At 41.1% G+C, this 18,770-nt stretch overlaps 1 long non-coding RNA gene across 7 annotated transcripts in view; it reads right to left on the bottom strand.

Moving 5' to 3' along the window:
- The window catches only part of LOC121532129, a 31,332-nt gene that overhangs the window by 6,147 nt on the left and 6,415 nt on the right, over positions 1-18,770 (bottom strand). For 4 of the 7 annotated variants that reach the window (XR_005994245.1, XR_005994244.1, XR_005994246.1 and 1 more), the window contains 3 exons: positions 12,844-13,036; positions 8,588-8,679; positions 7,936-8,023 (listed from right to left, as the gene is read on the bottom strand). This is a non-coding gene — a long non-coding RNA (uncharacterized LOC121532129). Of the gene's footprint in view, positions 1-7,935; positions 8,024-8,587; positions 8,680-12,843; positions 13,037-18,337; positions 18,457-18,770 lie in introns of those variants that run through there. The other 3 variants (XR_005994247.1, XR_005994248.1, XR_005994249.1) reach the window with 3 other exon arrangements.

Genomic DNA, 18,770 nt, shown 5'->3' with positions numbered 1-18,770 from the left:
ACTAGACTCATATAAGTCAATGATTCCACTTGAACGAGCTACAGATGCAAACTCAAAATCACGACAGCAGTCTCTCTCTCTACTTATACCTTGTCTCTGTAACTTTCGGGACTGTTCTCCTTCTATTCCACCCCCCGGCTACCTTCGTCCTCTTCTTCTCCTCTTCTTCTCCCAGGACAGACATATCCTTCTTTTTCACCACTTCCCCCATTTACAAAATCATGTATTTTACAAATCTCCTACTAACACAAGAGAGAAAGACACAGAGAGCGTAAGACTCTGCTCATAACAATGGGAGTAATATACTACTATTGCTATGATGACACTTTTTTGGACAGATACAGTGCAAAAGTCACACGTGCAGCAAATTATATTATACCCGTGTCAAAACAATCCAGACGCAATCGTGTGTGTCTGGCCATTCAAACAATTGTTTTATTCTCTTAACTCAAGAACTGATATACGCACAAGCAGAGCTCCAGATTTGTAAGCACAATTTCTCCTGAACAATTTGGGTATTATATGTTGTCTTAAAGCACTATTTAAGTGCCTTGATGTTACATTTGCATTCAAAATACCTTGGGAATTGGAGATACTTTAGAATAATGAGGATGGTTGCCTGTCAAGTGAATTCAAGGAAAATACTAAGCATAAATAATCAAAACAACACATTTCAGTAGGCCTAGGGTTTCCCAGGTTTCCCAGAAATCCCAGTTGGAAGATTCCTGGAATCAGGAGGGAATAAGCATGAATTCCGGAATCCTCCAATCATGATTTCTGGAAAACCAGAGAATTTTAGGAAAGGTACCGGAATTTTACAATCCTAGATAGGTCCCACATGTGGTGCTGTGTCACACTCCGTTTTACATTACTTATAAGGAACTGTGTCATTGCCCCGAGCGGAGCACATGTTACATGGGGGTACAGTAATTAACAGAGCACCATTCTGTTCGTGTTCAGGTAGGAGGAGTGGTGCTCATCTTCGGGGCAGGACTCTGACTGTGGGAGTCACAGTCTTACCAGCCCACAGGCATCGCTGGACAGACTGTTCACAGTTCCTGAATGTGTTGGCAAGATTGGCTTTGTTACTTCGGTGGGGAGGACACACACACACACTCAAATGCATAAACACAAGCATGCACACACACACACAATGGCTGCCATGTTTTATCAAGAAGGTTGCTGTTGAAATGAGTCACCATACCACAGTATAAGGTACAGTGAGATTGGATAAAACTTTTTAACACACTATACTTTCCACGTTCCAACAAGTTTGTCATTTTTCAAACTAAAGTAACAAGGCTTTAAGTTTGTCAAAAGTATTATTGTTTGTTGACGTAGTTGAACGTGATAAAACACTACATGTTAGCGGTTCCTATTACATAACCTTGCACATTTAGCCCTATGCTAACCTAACCAGGTGGCAGTGATTATTTCCTGTAACAAGTTCGCAAGTATGGATCCACTGAGTCAAAAATAACCCAGTGACTGCACCGACGTGCTCTGGTACAGACACACACATCACACACACACACACACACACACACACACACACACACACACACACACACACACACACACACACACACACACACACACACACACACACACACCGTTCATTGAAATTGTTTAAAGCTCCAATTTACATTTGACCTCCTAAAAATGTACATCCCCTTTTGTTTTTAGTATACAAGCTAGTTTCCAGAAACAGCATCCAGTCAGAATATCTGCCAATCATATCTGTGTCTCTGTTAAAAAGTACAACAACAAAAAACAGGACTTGTGCTTTTATGAGGTTCCATTGACATTCAGGGTGTCTTTCTCTGTTTCTGGAGACTAAAAGCAAATGTACTATTCCCCAGACTGAGATTAAGCCTATTCCTGGATTTGTAAAAAACATTCTTAGAAGAATCTCTATCGACATCGTTTTTTTAGTCCAGGACTAGGCTTAATCTGTCCGGGAAACCGGCCCTAAGAGTTTGCACCTATACAGTTTTCTTTTTATAAGGGAAGACAAAACTAAAAGCGATCAATTGTGGAATTGGTAACTTACCTTAGTAAAGTATTTATCCTCCCCCACCCCTCCCCAAGTAACTCTTCCCAAGTCATTGCTGCTGGATAATGTGTTCGCACTAGACTCAGTTCAAATCATTTAAAACCTTGATACAGCAAGCATGAACTGTAAATCGTTAGAATAGTTAGTTAAAAACCTATAGCAATCTGGTATAGGCCTACAGAGTAACTATTTGGAATGGTTCAAATACCTGAACATCTGTGGGAAGGTAACATACAGTTGACATTATAGTTAAGAGAGTATACTGATGTGTATAGTGTATATAGTATACAGATGAATCATTGATCGCTTCATGAACTGCCCTTTTTCTACCTGTATATGTCCTTGTCTATGCTTGATTCTGTGTAAGAAGGCCATAAGAAATAACATAAGATCTAACTGCATCAAATGCAGTACAACCAGATTCATATAAATCAATGGTTCCACTTGAACGAGTCACAGGGATTATTTTAAAGTGACACAAACTCAAAATGACGATTCTGTGTATTAATGTATGCACAGAGCTGCAACCAAAATATCCCCATATGGATAATAAAGTCATCTTATCTTTACAACCCAATGAATGAGCGTGGTTCAATAGTTGAAACCCAGTAGAAAGCCAGCAATTACTAACAATGGTTAAAATAGTTGAAACCCTGTTCAAAATGTGTAGACAAAGAAATTATTTGGAATGGCTCAAATAGTTCAAATAGATCCCAAGGAACAGTTTTTTTTACAAACCTTCCTTTACATCCCACTGTCTTTTCATTCTTTAACTCTCTCTTTTTTATCTTCCTCAACTCATTTGGTTCTCCTTTTGCATCCTTTCTTTTTGTTTTGCCCTTTCTATATTTGTCTCTATGTATTTCCATCTCATTTATTTGCATCTCTGTGTGTGTTGGTTTGCAAAAACAGACGTTTACTTGATGTTTGAACAAAACTATGTTGATTCTTTAGTGGTGGAATGATAGAGTATCAATATGCTGCTTTGACACACTTTCACAGACAGACACATACACTCACTCTACATTAGTAATATTTTTGGTTTCATATGTACTGTATAGGCCTAACACACACACACACACACACACACACACACATCCATGAATACGTAAGACTACTTGTTTGTACAAGTGTACAAACCTGCCCAGTAAATTCATTCTTCCTATTGCTACAACAGAACTTGTCAAACACAATGAAACAGAAAAAGTAACATGTTTTTTGGTGGGCGAGAGAAAAGGTGAACACAGTAACAATGAACTAAGCACAGATTGGTTTGTTAGCTTCAACTATGGACTAATTGCAGGTTGAATGATGCTGTATCTACAGTATTTTGCACATGATTATTTCTGCAACAATGTTGACCACATTTCTTTGTGTTATCATATATTCAGACTAGCGATAGAGAGAGAAACTCTTGATATTGGTTTAGTAGAAAGATCAATGGAAACCAATTTCAACAATCACTACAATATGAAATACCCTGATATATAATTCTACATGATAAACTTCTACAATGTATTATTTTCTGTCAGAACAATTGTCTTGATAGATATTAGATATATTTATAATTTCAGCTTCAATGGTCAGTCTTGAATTTGATCCCTTCTACAATTTAGCAAAATACAAACTGATTTAATCTGTGATTCAATTTTACATTTATTGTATCCAATTAAATTATGTACTAAACTAACCTTTTAGAAATAAGCGTTTATTTTCATGTCACTTTATATTATGACATATTTCCTTATAAGAGTATGAGAAACAGCTAATTGCTCATTTTCGTGTGACTTGAATGAGTCCATATCATACAATTTTGTTGTCTCAATTTACTGTGATGTGGTTCATATTCCTTCTCAACTGAGGCCACATAACTTTATTTTAATACAACAAAACCCTTTGTGTAATAAAAGTAAGTCAATTGGCATGAGTATAATTTTTTTCTATTTTGGAAAATGAAAATATAATATTCAAAACTCGAACAAATACACACCTACAGTATAAATCAACATACTTTCAAAGTATTTGGGCAATATCTTTTGTTGCGCTGGTCAAATTCATCACTAACATCGTTTATGAAGTAAAAGTGAATTTCCAAAAAAGGTGATAGAACAATGTTATGGGGCGGCAGGTAGCTTAGTGGGTAAGAGCGTTGTGCCAGTAACAGAAAGGTCGCTGGTTCTAATCCCCGAGCCGACTAGGTGAAAAGTCTGCCGATGTGCCCTTGAGCAAGGCACTTAACCCTAATTGCTCCTGTAAGTCGCTCTGGATAAGAGCGTCTGCTAAATGACTAAAATGTAAAAAAATGTAAATGTTATTATTTCATTTAAGCACTCCCTTAAATGCTCATTTTCAATACAGTCATCTTTTCAGAAAGATTACTCTATAAATTCGATATCATTTAGTAATTTGTTTTGTTAAAAATCTATTTCTGCAGCAATGAATACTAAGTCAAATCAGAAAGGATAAATACATTCTGTTTTGAACCTCATAGTGTGTGTGTGTGTGTGTGTCCAAGAGAGAGAAAGTGTGTGTGTGATAGTGAGTCAACGTGTGCGAACATGAGGGGCATCATCATAACTGAGAACTTTCAAATGAATGTGAGTATGCATGGCATATGTGTGTTTGTGAGCCTGCATGTGTGTGTGAAAGTCAAGACATTCCCTTTTGTGTCCGTGTCCGTGTGTGTCAGATCCATCTATGTCAGAGGCTCTATAGCTCTATACCCCCTCCCAAAGTACCACCCTTCACCCCCCTCCAGTAGGCTGAGTCATCCCTCAGCCTGCCCCATTTTCCACCACCGCCGTACGACGACGGGCACCTCTCCTTCGCTCAGAGATGGGAGAGAGAAAGGGAGAGATGGAGGGGAAGGGTGGGGCCGGCCGGCCGGGTGTAGGGCAGCTGCCAGCCTGGTACAAAAAGTGCCACATGTTTCAGTTTGACCTAGAACTCACCCTAGCATACATTTACATTTTAGTCATTTAGCAGACGCTCTTATCCAGAGCGACTTACAGGAGCATTTTAGGGTTAAGGGCCTTGCTTAAGGGCACATCGACAGATTTTTCACCTAGTCGGCTCGGGGATTAGAAGCAGCAACCTTTCGGTTACTGGCACAACGCTCTTACCCACTAAGCTACCTGCCGCCCTTATGCATGGATAATGTGTAACTACTTGAAGTATTCCTTTTAACTCCTAACTTTCTGCGACGTCAAACAAAACTGAGCATTTGTTATTGGAAGAATCCAAGGGTGTATTCACAAGGAACCAAACGGAACCAAAGTTGAATTTCGAATCAAATAATATTTTATTTGCCACATGCGCCGAATACAACAGGTGTAGACATTACAGTGAAATGCTTACTTACAAGCCCTTAACCAACAATGCATTTTTTTAAGATATATTTTTTTAAAGTGTTAAGTAAAAAATAAATAAAAGTAAATAACTAAAGAGCAGCAGTAAAATAAAATAATAGTAGGGAGGCTATATACAGGGGGGTACCGGTGCAGCGGCTAGTCGAGGTAATTGAGGTAATATGTACATGTAGGTAGAGTTAAAGTGACTATGCATAAATAATAAACAGAGTAGCAGCAGCGTAAAAGAGGGAGGTGGGGGTGGGGGGGCAGTGCAAATAGTCCGGGTAGCAATGATTAGCTGTTCAGGAGTCTTATGGCTTGGGGGTAGAAGCTGTTGAGAAGCCTTTTGGACCTAGACTTGGCGCTCCGGTACCGCTTGCCGTGCGGTAGCAGAGAGAACAGTCTATGACTAGGGTGGCTGGAGTCTATGACAATTTTGAGGGCCTTCCTCTGACACCGCCTGGTATAGAGGTCCTGGATGGCAGGAAGCTTGGCCCCAGTGATGTACTGGGCCGTACGCACTACCCTCTGTAGTGCCTTGCGGTCGGAGGCCGAGCAGTTGCCGGTGATGCAACCAGTCAGGATGCTCTCGATGGTGCAGCTGTAGAACCTTTTGAGGATCTGAGGATCCATGCCAAATCTTTTCAGTCTCCTGAGGGGGAATAGGTTTTGTCGTGCCCTCTTCACGACTGTCTTGGTGTGTTTGGACCATGATAGTTCATTGCTGATGTGCATACCAAGGAACTTGAAGCGCTCAACCTGTTCCACTACAGCCCCGTTGATGAGAATGGGGGCGTGCTCAGTCCTATTTTTTTCCTGTAGACCACAATCATCTCCTTTGTCTTGATCACATTGAGGGAGAGGTTGTTATCCTGGCACCACACGGCCAGGTCTCGGACCTCCTACCTATAGGCTGTCTCATCGTTGTCTGTGATCAGGCCTACCACTGTTGTGTCGTCAGCAAACTTAATGATGGTGTTGGAGTCGTGCCTGGCCATGCAGTCATGGGTGAACAGGGAGTACAGGAGGGGACTGAGCACGCACCCCTGAGGGGCCCCCGTGTTGAGGATCAGCGTGACAGATGTGTTGTTACCTACCCTTACCACCTGGGGGCGGCCCGTCAGGAAGTCCAGGATCCAGTTGCAGAGGGAGGTGTTTAGTCCCAGGATCCTTAGCTTAGTGATGAGCTTTGAGGGCACTATGGTGTTGAACGCTGAGCTGTAGTCAATGAACAGCATTCTCACGTAGGTGTTCCTCTTGTCCAGGTGGGAAAGGGCAGTGTGGAGTGCAATAGAGATTGCATCATCTGTGGATCTGATGGGGCGGTATGCAAATTGGAGTGGGTCTAGGGTTTCTGGGATAATGGTGTTGATGTGAGCCATGACCAGCCTTTCAAAGCACTTCATGGCTACAGACGTGAGTGCTACGGGTCGGAAGTCATTTAGGAAGGTTATCTTATTGTCCTTGGGCATAGGGACTATGGTGGTCTGCTTGAAACATGTTGGTATTACATACTCAGTCAGGGACATGTTGAAAGTGTCAGTGAAGACACTTGCCAGTTGGTCAGCACATGCTCGGAGTACACGTCCTGGTAATCCGTCTGAATGTTGACCTGCTTAAAAGTCTTACTCACATCGGCTATGGAGAGCGTGATCACATAGTCATCCGGAATAGCTGGTGCTCTCATGCATGCTTCAGTGTTGCTTGCCTCGAAGCGAGCATAGAAGTGATTTAGCTTGTCTGGTAGGCTTGTGTCACTGGGCAGCCACATCCGACGAGTGTCAGAGCCGGTGTAGTACGATTTAATCTTAGTCCGGTATTGACTCTTTGCCTGTTTGATGGTTCGTCGGAGGGCATAGCGGGATTTCTTATAAGCATCCAGGTTAGAGTCCCGCTCCTTGAAAGCGGCAGCTCTACCCTTTTGCTCAGTGCGGATGTTGCCTGTAATCCATGGCTTCTGGTTGGGGTATGTACGTACAATCACTGTGGGGATGACGTCATCGATGCACTTATTGATGAAGCCAGTGACTGATGTGGTGTACTCCTCAATGCTATCTGAAGAATCCCGGAACATATTCCAGTCTGTGCTAGCAAAACAGTCCTGTAGCTTAGCATCTGCATCATCTGACCACTTTTATATTAACCGAGACACTGGTGCTTCCTGCTTTAGTTTTTGCTTATAAGCAGGAATCAGGAGGATAGAGTTATGGTCAGATTTGCCAAATGGAGGGCGAGGGAGAGCTTTGTATGCGTCTCTGTGTGTGGAGTAAAGGTGGTCTAGAGTTTTTTTCCTCTGGTTGCACATTTGGCATGCTGGTAGAAATTAGGTAGAAAGGATTTAAGTTTCCCTGCATTAAAGTCCCCGGCCACTAGGTGCGCTGCCTCTGGATGAGCGTTTTCCTGTTTACTTATGGCCTTATACAGCTCCTGTTTGGCCGTTTCAGAACAGCAACATTTGAGGGAAAGTGCTTAATATATTTGGAACTTTTGTAAGTATTTGAAATGTGTGTGCGGCTATATTGATCATACCTTACTCAGAAGCAGCCGGGAAGAGGTGGGGGCAGTAGGGCATCATAACATTACTCAGGACTCCCTCTGTCACACAGTCAGGAAGGCCCTGACAATAGGGAAGAAAAAGAGAAAGAGGTGGAAAGTGTGAAAGATAGAGAGAGAATGGGAGACAGAATGAGAAGGAGAAAGAAAGAGGGAGAGAGGGGCAGAAAAGAAGACAGAAACTGTCTCCGAGCCTGCTGGTATTCTATCTACAAGCCATCAGACTGCTGAACAATTGAACTGGACTGACCACCTGCACTGACTCTCCGCACCTTAGCACACATGCACTCACTCACTCACGCACACCCACACAGACACATACATACATACACACACACACACACACACACACACACACATCACAACTGCTGCTGCTACAAGACTCTTATTTACTATTGCTAATATTACACAATTTAAACACTTGCCCCCCAATCCCCCCTTCTCTGATACATGTGTAAATATTGGACTATAAAATGTGCCTTCCTGTATTATACTTATGCTATAATGTTTATTCTATTCTACTGAGCCATTTACTTTATGTTTGTATTCATATCTTTTATCATTTCTTATTGTTGTAGCATTGCCGACAAGGAACCTGCAAGTAAGCATTTAGTTGGACGGTGTATACCATGTGTATCCTGTACATACGGTGTATATACCATGTGCATCCTGTGCATACGGTGTATATACCATGTGTATCCTGTACATACGGCTGATAAACTTGAAAAAGAACGAGCGAGAGACAGAGATTGAGAGCGAGAATGAGGGAGAAAGAAACGGTGAGAGAAACAGGGGAGGGGAAAGGAGAGAAAACAGTGAGGGAAGAAGGTGATCAATTATAGAAAAACAAAGAGAAACAATTTGTGATCAGCTCTAATTCTGCCTGTAAGATATAACACCAGGCTCATAACATAATATTGTAGGTTCATTACTGTATCAATATACACACTTACAGTACAATGCAAATCATCATGACACTAGCTATAATCATGAGTGAACAGTGAGTGAACATGAATATGAACGTTAACAGTGAATGTGAACGACCACTACACATGACCATAAAGAGGAACAGTTTGCACAAAGAGAGGCTATTGCCTCAGCTCAGCATAAGACAGACATGGAAAGGGGCATGAGCTTCTGATTAGTTCCCCAGTGTCACTCTCCAGATAGCCCTCAACACCAGTCATAGTATGTATATCATAATAAGTTCATAATATCTATAGGGCCAAGGTCTGAGGTGACTTAGTCACATAAGTAAAAGGTCCTATGGCCCAAAAAAAAAACACACACAAAAACACACAAATAGGGGGTATTAAAGATTCAGCACCGCTCAAGCGGACAGCGACATAATCCCAAAGTTCAGCACCACATGACGACGGACAGCGACCATCTCAGGTGCAGCCACTCCCCACTGAGAGAATCTCTAGAAATAAATCCAGGAAGGCCTAAAGAGGAAGCAAGGAACTATTTGAGATTCAGCACCACTCAAGTGGACAGAGACAGGTCAGCACCACATGATGGTGGACAACAATTAAGGCCTAAACAGGAAGCAAAAGGCCTGAAGGGGAAGTGTCCCAAAGAACTCTACTCTATGCTAGACTCTTTGGCGATATTGATTTCAAACATACGCATTTAAAATGTTAAATAATAGGGAATACATCTGCAAATAATTGAAATGGACTTCTCCTGTGTTTTCCACTACACCTACAATGTGTTTAATGGTTTTCCTCCTTGCCTTTCTATCAGTGACTAATCTGGACATAGAAAATCACGTCTGAAAGCTTTGGCCAATCACTATCAATGAGTAGATGGATGTCCATTCAGTGTCCTGCAGCTACGAAAGGAAACAAGTTTGAAAGTTTTGTCTAGGCGCTACCTGTTGATTGTACCTGTTCAGAGGTAGAATGCCCTCCTGTCCAGTCTATAACCCACTGCGCTCTTTTGTATTCAAGGAACATTTAACAGTAGCTTAACTGAGAAGTTACACGTCTCCATCATGCGTTAAGTGGAATCCCCACTGTTCTCTCCTGTCCAACCGTGGTCCATTCTATTCAAAAGCTGATTCGCTTCACAAGTATGCAATGTGTAACCATCTCCTGAAAAAAGCATTTGCTTGCTTGACATTAATAGGCCTCTGAACACCTCCCCTACACACACACACACACACACACACACACACACAATACAACATCCTTCACAAATAAATGAAGGACACAAGGAACTATCGTCTTACAATGGTTGAGTTCTTCTCATTAGTGAGACTGGTATCAAACTACAATAATTACAACCACATAGAAAAGAATAGGACCAAAAGGCCTTGACTAAATATCTGTGTGGCCCAGAGCACAGAGGCTGTGTAGTCCTTTGTGTATAGAGCCCAGCTACAGTGTGTGTGTGTGTGTGTGTGTGTGTGTGTGTGTGTGTGTGTGTGTACCTACATGTACGTATGCATGCCTTATGTTCACATGAGCAGAACATGTTTCCCCTAAAAATAAACAAAGACATTTGGAATGAGAGAAAAAAGCTTTGTGATGATATGAGTCACGACAGAAGTGAGTGATGACGTTCTTCCATTCAAGAGGAAAGGTCCCCATTCTTATCTGTTTAGAGGGCTAGACAGTCCCCTCACCCCTTTTGGCTAACAAATCAGGCATCTGGAGGACAAAAACAGGTATTTCTAGATGTGGTGACCTATACGGTTGTATTGTATATAGAAAGAGCTCCTTTATGTCCTAGATGGGAAATGCTACAGGACATCAACTGACTCATCCGAGAGCATTTTTAGCAATTGGTTTTACTACAAATTCCGGTCTATTGTGGTTTAGGTATAAAAAAAATGGAAGCATCATTTTTGTGAGTGGAAGTTTTTGATTGTGTGCTCATTTAATTTGGGGGGCATTTGGTAGGCTCTACTCATCTCTCTTGCACAATGAACACACTGAATCAGTGACAAAGGTTGAATGTTCTAAATATCCTTGAAAGGTTCATGCTTTTCAAAATAACAGGAGGCTCAAGGCTTTATTCAACCTGACTGTTTCCTAAACCCATACATACTGTTTCCTAACTTCACATATCTCTCACAGAGACAATAGGAAAACGCACCCTGAATGACAAATACTGTACTAGTCATACAAATCTCACTATTAGCTGGTAGATTTTGAGGGACACACCTTGATAAACCCAGCCCAGAGGTTTTACCACAAACTCACGGTCTTTGAGACTTAAACCTTAGTAGTTTTAAATTAATAATCCCCGCGGGCATAATTTGTCACATGACATATTGATAACAGTGTTTTCTTGTTGTAAACTGGTTGTCTGATTGAGAAGACGTCATATAACCAGATTACAACCAACAGGTCTCTGTTACAAACAGGGAAATACTTTTCATGACAAAATCAAGGCGTCATGGGAAAGACTTCATATTTTGGTTGATATCTAGTCAGATAACCAAAATACAACCAGAATACAACCAGATAAAGACATCGTCTTTTTCTGGTTGCTAAAAATACGCTTACAAAACATTATTTTACAACCAGCATACAATCTGGCCATAAAATATGTCATAATGACAGTTTTGCTTTCTGGGATACATGTTCAAAATGTTCAAAATGAAGACAATTCCCCAAAGAAGTCTGAGCATTGAAGAGTTCTGCTTGTCACTCTCTGAACAAAGATGTGAGTTGCATGGTCACCATTTTCCACACCTTTACACAGAACTACATTTGTACTGTATTTGGTGAACTACACGGTATTCTACAGAATTTAGTCCTCCGTGCAGGTCAATAAGTCTGACTCTAGTGCTTGATTGACCAACATTTTGACCAGATTTCACACTGGATTTATGATCATGACCAATTATAAAATTGTGTATCCCAAATGGTGCCCTATTCCCCATATAACCCTATGGGCCCTGGTCAAAGGTTAGGGTATATAGGGGGCTATTTGGGAGGCACCCTATGACTATAATTTTGGTGTAACTGTTGCACCACTATAGACTTGCTATTCTTTAACAAAGCACATAGCTACACCTCTCCTCTCCTTCACTTTATCTCTGTGTTCAGACATACTACACTGCTATGGAATGATGCAAGCCATCAGAGAAACACACTAAAAACATTGCAAAGCACTCTTCAGAAATACAGTTTTCATACATGTCAATCAAGTGAATAGGGCCAAGATATCATTATGAGACTGAAGTTTCCCCTAGGTAAAGATCTAGGATCAGTGAGGGAAATGCAAAACTGACCCAAGGTCAGTGTCTAGGAACATTTTCACCCTGCACCTCTCATGGAGCCTTCATTGGCCCGCCTTCTCATTACTCAATAAATGCCATTCTTATTGTCTGTGATATTCACTAACTGCATAAAATGTAACATAATTGGCCTTTAAACGTTGTGTGGTAGACAAGAGATATATATAGAATATATACTTTTTTTGTTTCCATGATTTATAACACATTAGTAACACACATTACCCACCAAAACACATTTCAAAAAATAAGTAGGGCCAGACAGGCCTATTTGTGAACTATATCTAGGCCTACTCCACATGTTCTCGCACGCTATGTCACAGATCAGTAAAATTAGGCATATGTTGCCTACCTCTCATACATGCACTGGAAGGTGTCAAACCTCGATAAAACAATTGTCCTTGTTGTATTGGCGTCTCTTAAAGATATTAATCTGTAATGATATTGCTGGCCATATATTTCTAACAAAGGACTGCAATGATTTATCATCTTGCTGCCAAATTCATGGACGGTCAACTTCTGCTCACGTGCGCAGCTGTGATAATGCCCCACAAATGCAATTTCAAAGGCAAGTCATTTTTGTTTGACGTCATCTTTCCAGTTGCCTATGTTAACACTCTTGGGTTAACAATTACCTTGTGCTGAACACGAGAGAGGACCAAGAGGTGGTGATTTTAGTGGTCCACGGGTGATAGGCTGGCTCCCTTTCTCAATGGAGATGATGAAATCCCAATCGAGTTGACGTTTCTGGCCAGGATGTCACATGGCGTGGGGAACGAACTTTCGAGCCCTTCGCCTTCAAGTTATCGTGCCTACTTCTTCCCTCACCTGCAGAAAACGAAAAGACAGGCGTATCATTATTTCTGTAATTGTCATTAAAAGTGTACAACATATTTGGGTGTAAGAGGGGAGTCCCGTGCGCACAAATACAGAGCCTTTGAAAGCACGTGGAGCGAGAATGAAGGCCCTTCGTCAACGATGCCCACTGAAACATCCTCAAATCACACTAATTCAATGACTGACTCGAAAGGTTCTAAAACATGTAGTCTTGTTGGTTGCCCACATCTAGTTCGAATCTCTTCCGAGACACTTTTTAACAATTGTTAGAGAATAAAAAGTATGCATGGCTAGGCTTTGTCTATCCATATTGCACCACGCAAAAAAAACTACAAAACAAGACTTTATATTTGGGCTATGGCATTGGCATTTATTGCATGCAGTTGTGTCCAAATACGAAAACACGCAATAGGTAGGCTATACTTATCCGAAATGCACATTACAGCACCAATACAATACCATGCGAAACAGTGGTTTTGTCTCCACTGTTAAGTGTTAACCATTGTATGCTACTTTCTACTGTAGGCCTATGACTACTTGTTACACTTTAGTCACGGGGTGTTGAGGGTTTTTACAGCACTAGTGAATTGTCAGCTGTCTCATCATTTTCACGATAAGAGGTGACATGAAGCCTAATTTATGATGTTTATTTAGAGACTTGACTAACTTGAGCTGCAGAGTGACAGAGTGTGACGGCACTTAAATCGGGCTGATCAATAACAAAGGCCCGTGACGCTGTCCATGGTGCTGAAAATTTAAAGGGCTGCAAGACCGTGGTCAGATTGGTGAAAATCTGACGCTGTCCATGGTGCTGAAGTGGAGTGAACTGTGCGACCATTGCGAAATTTTCAGTGAAATGACACTGTCCATGGTGCTTAAAAGTTAAGCGGGTGCAAAGGTTATGCAGGTAGAGACTCCCCTTCACGATACAATACTGCTCTCTTTATCATTATTTTGAGTTAACCCGCCTTTATCGACCTATTAACAAATGTGTTTCTTTGTCATAGGAAAACAACCTTTGACCTCTAGAGATAATCACAGGGAGGGAATCCCACATCTTATACATTAGGAAGTTACACTCTAAGCTTCAGCTGAGTTTGTATGTATGTTGTTATAGGTCAGAGATACTTGTCATTTGATAAAGCCAAGGAGATGTGATGTCATTCAACTCCAGAGGAGAAGTAGGCTGATATGAGTTCTGTAGCCTAAGCGAACTGTATTCACTATTTTTTATATATATTTACTTTCCTGGCAAAATCATTGATCATTGACACGTTATCTTTCTATGGGCAGCCTATAACAGGGCCCTCATCGTGGTTTTAATTGTTTGTTTTTATTTTGCATATTATTAATTATTTTGATTATTGATTTTTCTCACTTTGAATAACAACTATTTCCACGTGACCAACATTTACGCCAGCGGTCGACGTAGGTGACCAGTTATGCCCAGGATTGCAATGCTATTACGTCATTCTTATAAATAGCCAACACCTGACTGTAGGGATTAGTAGCCAAATATTTTGAATTAAAGGAGCTAATACTATTCCCACATTCATATAAATGCCCCTGAAACGTTTGAACTGATGCGTAATGGCCGGGTATACTCTAAACTCAGGGACAGTATACAGTGCTCTCCGTTATTATTGGGACAGTGAAGCATTTGTTATTATTTTGTCTCTATACTCCAAAAGTTTGGATTTGAAATCAACAAATGACTACGAGGTTACAGTGCAGACTGTCAGCTTTAATTTGAAGGTATTTTGATCCATATCGGGTGAACTGTTTAGAAATTACAGCACTTTTTGTACATAGCCCTCCATTTTAGGGCACCAAAAGTATTGGGACAAATTCACTTATATGGGTATTAAAGTAGTCAAACGTTTAGTATTTGGTCCCATATTCCTAGCACGCAATGATTACACCAAGCTTGTGACTCTACAAACTAGTTAGATGCATTTTCTATTTGTTTTGGTTGTGTTTCAGATTATTCTGTCCTAATAGAAATTAATGGTAAATAATGTATCGTGTCATTTGAGTCACTTTTATTCATTAAGGACTATACGTAATCATAGTAGCATCCACATTAATGTAGAAGTGTTTACAAACATATTATATTCTTATTTACAATAAAAATGACTCCAAAATGACACAATACATTATTTACCATTCATTTCTATTGGGCACAAAATAATCTGAAACACACAAAAAAAATAAAGCAAATGCATCCAACAAGTTGGCAGAGTCACAAGCTTGATGTGATAATTGCGTGCTAGGAATATGGGACCAAATACTAAACTTTTGAATACTTTAATACACGTGTAGGCCTAAGTGAATTTGTCCCAATACTTTTGGTCCCCTAAAATGGGGGGACTATGTACAAAAAGTGCTGTAATTTCTAAACGGTTCAGCCTATATGTATAGAAATTCCCTCAAATTAAAGCTGACACTTTAACCTCATAGTCGTTGTATCACTTCAAATAAAAAGTGCTGGAGTTCATAGCCAGAAGAATACAACATACTTCACTGTCCCAATAATGACTGTAGTATAGGGCACTGTAGTATAATTAAGCTACCGGTATAGCTATGCTTTTTTACTTTGCTTTTCGGGTGTAAATCTAATTGTGTCATCACTGCACTATTTTATTATATCGAACTGGACAAGGAGTAAAAAGCTGGGAGTTTTATTTTCATGGTTTTGCTTATGTGCACAAGCGTGATGCACACGAACGACACTCCATGCTTTTGGAAACAAACTCGAGGAATATGTCGGAGTTTGTCAACGGATCAAATTGGTGTTCCAATCAACTTTTTTCCTCTCTTATATGGGCCAAATATATAAAGGATGTGCTCTATGCTTTAGGCTTGGTGAAAGGGGTAGTGGTGGGCGATGCTCGAGGGTGAATAGGCTATATCATAACATTGGGAAGAAAAACGTGTGTGTGTGTGTGTGAGTGAGAGAAAGAGACAGCAGGCTGAATAAAGCATTTCAGCCTCTCTGCTAGTCTTAGAGAACGGCCGCACACACAGCACGGCTCGTTCTCTCGCTCACATACTCTCGCCGCATGTTCATTTCTCATATATTCAAGTGTGTGTATGTGTGTGTGTACTGTTTGGAGACTGGGACATTTAAATGAATGTTGTATTTCCCAAGTGCACGCAGGGCAGAGATGTCCAAGTACCCACTCCTCTCCTCCCCATTCTCCTCATCTATCCTCCCACCGTCTCTGAATGGAATCACTCTGTTTCCCCACGTGCAACTTGTTCATTCCGAGGGTGTCCCTTTGTTTAGACTTAGGCTACGTCTCAAATGGCATCCTATTACCTATATAATGCAATAATAGTACACTATATAGGGAATAGGGTACCATTTGGGTCCCAGATGTATTTATCAGCAGGGCGTTCTGTGTACTGCTGAGGGGACTACACCGATCGTGTGGATCTGGGGGGTGGGGTGCTAGACGAACTGATTGGCATCACATTACTCCAAGTTGAGTCCAAAACATTTTCGGAAACTCTGGAGCTGAGAAATCTTTTAAGTATCCCCGGGTTGGGAGGCACACCAAAGTTTAGAAATGGGACGTAAGCCTAACGATACAAACAAACAAAAAAGCAATTACAAATAGCACTTAACAATTATATAAAGTAGGCTTAATAGAAATGATAACAATAATCAGAATAAAAATAAGTATGAAAATAATATGAATAATATTTGTAGTAAAAATTATCATGTGAAAAAGCGAGAGGGAAAAAAAGAGATGTGTTGTTTTTTTTATCCACGAAGCGTGCTTGCAAGACGTCTTGCGATGTGAGTCGGCGAATGCGCCCTCCGCAAATGCTTTTTGGGGTAAGGGCTTCCCAGCTTGTTAGATACGTACAGCAAGCCCAGACCGCAAAAAGATTCGCGAAGGACTGATCGGCTTCTGCCTCTACGTCCTGTCGAGAGTCCATGAGGTTTAAGAAAGTGACATCAAGAAAGACCGCTTCCATTGCCCATCCCGGATTGGGTCCATTCAGCCATCGGCAACACGAGGCAATTGTGTGCCTCCAACTCAACCACACACTACGAGGCGAGGAATGGGGTTTCCAAGCGAAGCTACATCCGAATGCCAACGCTACTACGTTCTACCGCTGTCCATGGTCCTAAATCGCATTCCTTCTCGGTAGTTTAATTTCTCCCCCATCTCCCCTTGAATGTCTCACTACTCCCTCTCGAATATAATTTGGTCCAAATGTACAAATGTTTAAGCCAATGTGGTCAATTAGGCTCCGAGTATCGGAAGCAGCACTGTTTTTGTTGTTATTATGGTTTTATATATATATATTTATATATATTCCCCTTGTTCGTTAAGTCTGCGCTGGAGAACTAGCTCGCTCTAGCCGCTCGAGCCGTCTGGGTAAGGCGGGAGCAAGCAGTAATCTGCTAGCAATAAATATAGAGCAGCGAGGGACCTTATTGGAGCAAACGAAAACTCGTCATCGACCAATCGGTGTCTTGCTCATATAGGGGCCCCCCTTTTTGAAAAAAAAAGAAAAGGGAAACCAAATTGTGTTCTAGCTGGCGAAAGTGACTTGATAAATGCGACCGAATAGGGTTATGTACACAGAACATCTGGGTGGATTTTATATATCGATTGATTGATTCTCGATTTGCGCATGTATTGCAGCTTGGCTACGGCTAAGCATGTGAGAGATACACATATCGGATCACAATGAATTTTATCGAGTTAAAATGACGAAAAAAGAAATGACAACAGGTTGGCTAGTTAAATCCTTACTGCATCACAAGTGACAACCCGTCATTTTAATACAATTGTATATAGGCTAGACATGAACCATTTTGAAACACTAATATGAATATGGCACCCAGAACGCATGTAAACCAAGAGTGCGAAAGCGCTGTCCCTCCTCCACACGATAACAACAACATGACAAGCATCTGAAGCGATTCTATTGCATGACCAGCGAGAGTTCACTGGAGGGTACCACTGGTAGTGACGACATGGGGGTCTCGAAACACACTTGTTGTCAAAGTACCACATGTCAAGGATTCAGAATTAAAGCGCAATATATTGTAATAAATGCAATCCAGAATGGCAATGAAGGCACCTACATAGTATCATTAGCAGTAGTCGGAACAAAACACTAGAATGATAATGATAACAAGTCAATGATAACAATAGTCACCCAGCCCAATTATCAAACTCTACACACACCAATAGTTAAACAATCTTTAATAAACTTCATTAATTAAGATGAATCGGGAAAGTTACAGAATAGTAGAACTCTACTTACCCTTTAGGTTTTTTTCTCAGTGTTTTTAGACCCCATCAATTTGTTATAAAAAAAAGTACCACAAGAGCCCCGGTATACCTACTCCCCTCTTGGGACTAGATAAGTTACTGTACGGAGTAGGATGTCGGGTTCACGATCTATATCTGGATCCTCCCTCCTCAATCTGTGTCTCGTTTTATCCCAAAACAACTCCCCCCTCCCCACTCTCTTCTCCTGCATTCTTCACAACGTTTCCCAATCCCCATTTGTCGCCCTGCTTTTTTCCCCAACCCCCCGCCCATCTGTCTGCACTGCACAGTGACTGCCTCTCCTGACGCAGCCAACGTTCGCATTACTCACTTTAGCAGTCACGACTCAAGAATCCGTGTTGTTTCCACTGAAATTACACGGCTGGCATTGAATTATTGAAGGAAGGAGATCTGGCCCTATCTGG

This window comes from Coregonus clupeaformis, chromosome 19 (assembly GCF_020615455.1).
Source record: "Coregonus clupeaformis isolate EN_2021a chromosome 19, ASM2061545v1, whole genome shotgun sequence".
Taxonomy (NCBI): domain Eukaryota; kingdom Metazoa; phylum Chordata; class Actinopteri; order Salmoniformes; family Salmonidae; genus Coregonus; species Coregonus clupeaformis.
This window is presented reverse-complemented; position numbering and strand designations above follow the sequence as displayed.